The 6,760-nt window shown below is 42.6% G+C and overlaps 1 protein-coding gene across 2 annotated transcripts in view; it reads left to right on the top strand.

The window, feature by feature from the left end:
* Positions 1 to 365: 365 nt before the first annotated feature.
* CYFIP1 (cytoplasmic FMR1 interacting protein 1) overlaps positions 366 to 6,760 on the top strand; it is a 97,937-nt gene continuing 91,542 nt past the window's right edge. Inside the window, exon 1 of one of the 2 annotated variants that reach the window (XR_012127078.1) lies at positions 366 to 518. The gene's annotated coding sequence lies outside the window, so the exon portion shown is untranslated. The remainder of the gene's footprint in view (positions 519 to 6,760) is intronic. The other variant, XM_017660242.3, reaches the window with a different exon arrangement.

Below are 6,760 nucleotides of genomic sequence, written 5' to 3'. Positions count from 1 at the left end.
CGGCGGGACGCCGGGCGGGAAAGCCGTGGGGGGTCCAAGTTCTTCCTGCAGCTCATCACACCCCGTGCCCACTCCGTGGATACTCGGGCCTTTTACGCCCCGAGTCGGGCGTCTCCCGCGGGCGATCCCCACGTCGTGCGGCGCAGAGCTGAGGTCAGCCGAGCCCGCAGGTAGCCTGCCTGCCTGGGGAGCACACTCGGCCGCCGGAGCGGACGCGCAGCCCGGTCGGCTCGGCCTCCTTCCCGCCCAGCGGCGTCGGGCGCGCGCGGCCGGGCCGCCGGCTTGGGGGCGGGGGCAGGGAGGGCGCCGGGCTCCGGGCAGGGAGCGGCCGGCCGCGGATAGAGCGCGGAGGGAGGAGCGCCGGGAGGAAGGGGCCGAGCCGGGAGAGCCCCCGCCCCGGGAGGAAGGGGAGGAGGCCGGCTGTTTCCTGGCGCATTCCCGGCCCGCCCGAGTCACTCACTCGTTCAGGAAACTCCCGGGGCTGGCCCAGGACCCTCGCGCCGCCGCCGCGGACCCAGGTGAGGAGCGCTGGGAGGAGCGACTGGGCCGGGCAGGGCACTGGCGGCGCCGGCGGGGACCCGCGGGCAGCCAGGACTTGGTTCTCGGCGGCGCGGCCTCCAAGGACTGCGCCCTCGGCCCCCGGGACCCCAGCCCTTGGCCTCTGCACGCCCGGCAGCGCGCCCCCCAGTCCCAAGACGCCGTCACGTGGCGGAGCCCTGTGGGGAAGGGTTCGCTGGCCTTTTGCAGTTTATGTGGGAAAGTAAGGAGCACGCTTGCCCTTAGGTCGCACGAACTGACGCGCACCAGTTTTGCTTTGTGCCTAACAGCCGGGAGACCCCGAGCCGGCGAAACCATTTTGTAGATGCTTGGAGAGATGGGTATGGGCTTTGTTAAGGAGCTGGGATTGTGACGTGGGCAGCGCTGTGTGCACTGCGGGATCGAATTGTGTATTTTAAGCCTGGAATGTGTGCGCTCCATTTACAGCGCACCGTGGGTGTGGGAAGTGGGGTTTCTGTTGCGAGGGCGTCGGGGCCGTGTCTGAACGGTACACACAGCCCCGGATTGGGTGGTCTGCGTCTCGGCACGGAGGCCCCGGAGTGTAGCTTCCAGGAGGATAGGGCCTCAGGGTGCCACATCGCAGAGTTTTTGCTGCCTCGTGAGCCTGCGGCGTTTCTTGGCCATTTCCCGATGTGATTCCCTAGGTGCCTGGTGATTGCAGTAGCGGTGACACGGCGGTGAATCATGTTGCTGCGTCTGGAGGGCGTGGCGATGGTGTCCCGTGTGGGCCTCCCACGCGGGCCTGGGTGGGGAGAGCCAGCTCGCTGACCTCGTGCCGGCAGTGAGCAGTGGCTTCGGTCTGAAGCGGAGACCGACAGAAATCACGTTTTAAATTAACGTAGGCCAAGGCAGAAGAGGTGCATTTGTACGAATTAAGTAGGAAGGTGGTGCTAACGTTGTTGATTCCTTGCTGCCTTCTTCCCCCGCCAACGGCATCATCTGTGTGACAGAAGCAAACAGGATTGTGGTGCAAAGAATTTCCTGTGTTATTACTTATGTTTGTGTGCTTGATAAGTAGCTCCAAGAAAATTTATCGCCCAGGGTTTTTTTTGTGTGTGTGTATGTGTGTGTATTTTAAATTTACATATAGTAAAATTCACTTTCTGGTGTACTGTTTAATGAGTTTTGACAAGTGCCATGTGCCCCCACAATCAAGATACACCCCCAAATTCTTTCAGCTGTCCATTTTGTAGGCCACCCTTCCTCTCATTCTCAACTTCTGCAAGCCACTGAGTAGTTCTCCATTCCTACAGTTTTGCTTTCTCAGATTGTCCAATGTGGTCTTAGACTCTGACTTACTTCACGTAGCATAATGCATTTGAAATTCATCGAAGGTCAAGTTTGTCCCTGAGCTGTAAAGACATAAAGGCCTTTTTGACTCATTTTCCTCCTTCAGTAACATGGAAAATGTACTTCGTAGATGGTTTCGAAGATGAACTGAGATAATATGGGAAATGTGCTGTATTAAGTCACTGTTGGTGCTGTTTTTTTCTAAAGCTTTTATGTTAGAAAAAAGTATTTTATACTGTGAGGTTTTAAGTAACTAACCTGTCCCAGCTACTCTCATTGCTTTTGCTCTGAGATTTAGCAGCCACAGGTATAGCATGAATTAATTACATCTGTCTAACTTCAAAACCTTATTTTAGCCAGTTCAATAAGGACAGAAAAAGAAATAAAATGCGTACAGAATAGAATTGGAAAATAAAATAAAACTATCCCTATTCCCAGAGACCATGATTATCTGCATAGAAAAACCAAGGAATTATGAAAAAGCTATTAGAACTAGTGAGGTTAGCACGGTCACAAAATAGAAAGTCAACACATCAATCTTTTTTCTATATATTAGCAATATACAACTAGAAAGTGAAATTTTAAAAAATACCATTTTCCTTAGCATCAAAAAAATCAAATACTTAGACTATAAATCCAATAAAACAGGGATCTGTATGCTGAAAACTACAGAATGCTGATGAGTGCAATCAAAGATCATGTAAATAAATGGAGAAGCATAGTACGGTTGTATTGGAACCCTCAACATAGTAAAGATACCAGTTCTCTCCAAACTGATCTATAGATTTAACAAAGTCCAATCAAATATCCTAGCAAAAAAACCATATTGAACATTTTTATTGAGGTATAATAAAGATACTATAAAATTCACCTACTTTAAGGGTACAGTGATTTTTAGTTGGGCATCCACCACTTAATCCAGTTTTAGAACCTACTCATTACCCCAAAAAGATCCCTCATGACCTTTTAGGTTATCCCTATTCCTAACCCCTATTCTAGCTAATCATTAATTTACTTCCTGTCTGTTACTGATTTGCCTTCTTTGGACATTTAACTTGAATGAAAGTTTACAATTTGTGGTCTTAATATATGCGGCTTCCTTCACTTAACATAATTTTTTTGGAGTACATTCCTGTTGTAGCACATATCAGTACTTCATTCCCTTTCATTGCATTGTACTCCATTGTAGAGATAAATCACATTTGTTTATCCATTCACTAGATGATGAACTATTGGTTGTTTCCAGTTTTTGCCTTTTGTGTGTGAGTAATGCTGCAATAAGACTCACGTATAAGTCTATGCAGACATGTATTTCAATATCTTTTGGTTTGAAATCTGAAAGTGTTTTTGCTGGGTCATAAGATTAAATTTATGTTTAGTTTTTAAGAAAACTAGACAGGATGCTTTTATAAGATATAAGAAACTAATTCTAAAATTTATATGAAGGCGAAAATAAACTAGAATACCTTAAAAAAAAAACAGCTTAAAAACAAAATAAATTTGGGGAATAAACCTACTTGATTGTATTTTAATCTATAAGCTGTAAAAATCCTAATAACATTTACCATTTTAACCACTTTAAGCATATAGTTTAGTAGCACTAAATACATTTACATTGCTGTGCAACCATCGAAACTCCCAGAACTTTTTCATCAATCCAAACAGAAACTCTGTGCCCAGTAATCCTTGGCAACCACAGGTCTACTTCTGTGAACCTGACTATTCTGTTCCTCATATTGAAGGAATTGTACAATGATTTGTTCTTTTGTGTCTGTCTTACTTCACTTAGCATAATGTCTTCGAGGTCATCATTTTGTACCTTGTATCAGAATTTAATTCCTTATTTTAAGGCTCAGTAAATACTCCCTTGTAGGTATATACTGTATTTTCTTTATCCATTTTTGTGTTGAGGGACATTTGGGTTGTCTCCATCTCTTGCTACTGTGAAGGATGCTGCTAGGAACATCGGAGTACAGATATCTCCTTGAGGCCTTTTTTTCAATTCTTTTGGGCATATACCCAGAAGTAGAATTGCTGGATCATGTGGTAATTCAGTGTTTAGTTTTTTGAGGAATTGCCATACTGTTTTCTATAGCAGTTGCACCCCATTCCCACCAGCAGTGCACAAGGGCTCCAGTTTCTTCACATCCTTACCAACACTTTTTATTTTATGTTTCGGTTTGGATTTTTGTTTGTTTTTCTTTTTGATAATAGCCATCCTAATAGGTGTGAAATGGGGTCTCATTCTGGTTTTGATTTGCATTTTGTTAATGCCATGATTAGTGATGTTAAGCATCTTTTCATGTACTTATTTCCCTTTGTATATCTTTGGAGAAATGCCTATTCAAGACCTTTGTCCATTTTTTTAATCATGTTGTATGTCTTTTTGTTACCGAGTTGTAGGAATTCTTTACATATTCTGAACATCAATCCCTTATCAAATATATGATCTACAAATATGTTCTCCCATTCTGTGGGTTCTTTTCACTCTGTTGATAGTGTCCTTTGTTCACAAGTTTTATTAAAAGTCTAGTTTATCTTTTTTTTCTTTTGCTGCCAGTGTTTTTGGTATTGTATCCAAGAAATTGCCAAATCCAGTGTTGTGAAGCTTTTCCCATGTGTTTTTGTCTAAGAGTTTTATAGTTTAGAATTTTTCTTTTGTATATATGTAAAGAAATGGTCCAGCCTAATTCTTTGGTATGTGGATATCTAGTTTTCCCAGCACCGGTTGTTAAAAAGACTTTACTTTCTGGGCTCTCTATTTTATCTGTCGATGTGTTAGTCTTTATGCCACTATCACACTCTTTTATTTTAGCTTTATAGTAAGTTTTGAAATCAGTAAATGTGAGACCTCCAACTTTTATTCTTTTTCAAGACTGTTTTGGCTCTTTTGGATCCCTTGAGATCCCATTTTAATTTTAGGGTGAATTTTTCTATTTTTGCAAAAAATTCTCTTGGAGTGGAAAGGGATTGCATTGAATCTGTAGTTGCTTTGCATTTTATTGCCATCTTAACAATATTAATTCTTCCAGTCCATGAACATGTAATGTATTTCCGTTTATTTATGTCTTTAATGTCTTTCAGCAGTGTTTTATAATTCTTATTACAAATCTTTCACTTTGTTAAATTTGTTCTTAAATATTTTTTTCTATTTGGTGATATTGTAAATGAATGTTTTCTTAATATCCTTTTTAGATTGTTCTTTGCCAACTTATAGAAATGCACCTGATTTTTATATTTTGCTTTTTTACCTTGCAGCTTGCTGAATTCATTTTTGAGCTTAACCAGTGATTTTTTTTTTGTGTGTGTGTGTGTGTGTGTGGAATCTTTAGGATTTTCTGCGTGTAAAATTACATCCTCTGTTTTTATGTATTATAAGGCTGTGTTAAGTGTTAGGTACATATCTGTTTACAATTGTTATGTCTTGCTGATATATTGACCTTTTTATCATAATGCCTCTAGTGACAACTTTTTGTCCTTAAGTCTGTTTTTTCTAATATTTGTCTAATATTAGTATAGCCACTTCTGCCCACTTTTGGTTTCTCTTTATGTGGTGCAACTCTTCCCATCCTTTTAGGTTCATCCTATTTGTATCTTTTAACTTAAAATGCATCTCTCAAAGGCAGCATATAATTGTTTAATGTTTTTTCTGTCTTCAGATTGTTTAGTACACTTATATTTAGTGTAAACACCTACATGGTAGGACTTGTCTCTGCCATTTTATTTATTCTCCTTGTACAGGTTCCAAGTGGGCTTCTGCACAGCAGCTCTACAGGAGCCAGTGGAGAACTGAGAGCTGTGTGTAGGGCTTAAACACAGCAGCTCTGGACTGATTTCAGGTTATCTAATAGGATTTCAGTGAATTCCAGAGATACAATTTGCATTTATGTAAATTTTTTTGTGTTAAAGTCCTCTCAGAACATGGTCTCAAGAAAATTGGGGTGTGTTTTTTTACCTCTGTGATGGTTTGAGTGTGGTGTGCGTTTGTGCTGTCCCGCAGAAGCTCATCAGGCATTCATTTAACTGGTTGTTACCTCCTCCAATTTTATCATGACTGCCTCACTTGCGTGCATGGTTGTGGGAACAGAAATGATGGACCTTGAACTGTGGCTTTCACATAGTTGTGAATAAGACAAATGGACAATGATAACCACTGAGACCTTGAAACCAGCATACTTGTGATTTTGCATTTATATCTCAGATACTCCACTAGCCAAACTTGTTAGGCCCTGTGCTCCACTCTCCCGTGGGTGGATTTTGCTCCACAGAGGAGAAAAATCAATGATTAGGGAGCAGTGAGTTCTATATTAGAACCTGATTCCATAGCTGGAATTGTATGCTCAGAGCCAGCATGGCCATTCCTGGGGTCCACGTGTCCTCGAGGTGGGCATCAGCTCATCCTTGAACACAGAAGAAGATACACTTGGCTTTGAAGAAACACAAGTCAGAAGTGGTGATGAGGGTTTGTATTATATTTAAATCCCTGTGTAAGGCTTGAGCTGGTCCATCTTAGAGAATTTCTTCTTTTTCCACAAATTCTGCCTAGAAGGACCAGTCTCCACAAAACCCAAGAGGTTTAAAAGCACCTGGACTCCTGACTTGCTGTGTTTGGCCACCCCCCGAGATCACTGAATAACAAGTGTGTTAAATCAAGCACACTTGATGCATGTGCATGATAAACCTACACACCCCAGAGCAGCCTTGCTCCTGCCGTAGTGACCACACTGATGGGGTTTTTGTACATGCAAGTTGTGTTTTTTTCTTTGTTTTGATTGGGGTGCGCAGGTGTGTACTAGTCGGGATTTTCCAGAGAAAGAGAACCAATATATAGAGGGATTTACTTTAAGGAATTGGCTCACGTCCTTGTGGAGGCTGGCAAGTCCAGAGTCACAGAAGGCAGACTGGAGACCCA

This window comes from Manis javanica, chromosome 18 (genome assembly GCF_040802235.1).
Source record: "Manis javanica isolate MJ-LG chromosome 18, MJ_LKY, whole genome shotgun sequence".
In the NCBI taxonomy this organism is placed as follows: domain Eukaryota; kingdom Metazoa; phylum Chordata; class Mammalia; order Pholidota; family Manidae; genus Manis; species Manis javanica.
Note: the sequence above shows the minus strand (reverse complement) of the source record. Positions and strands in the feature narration are given on the sequence as shown.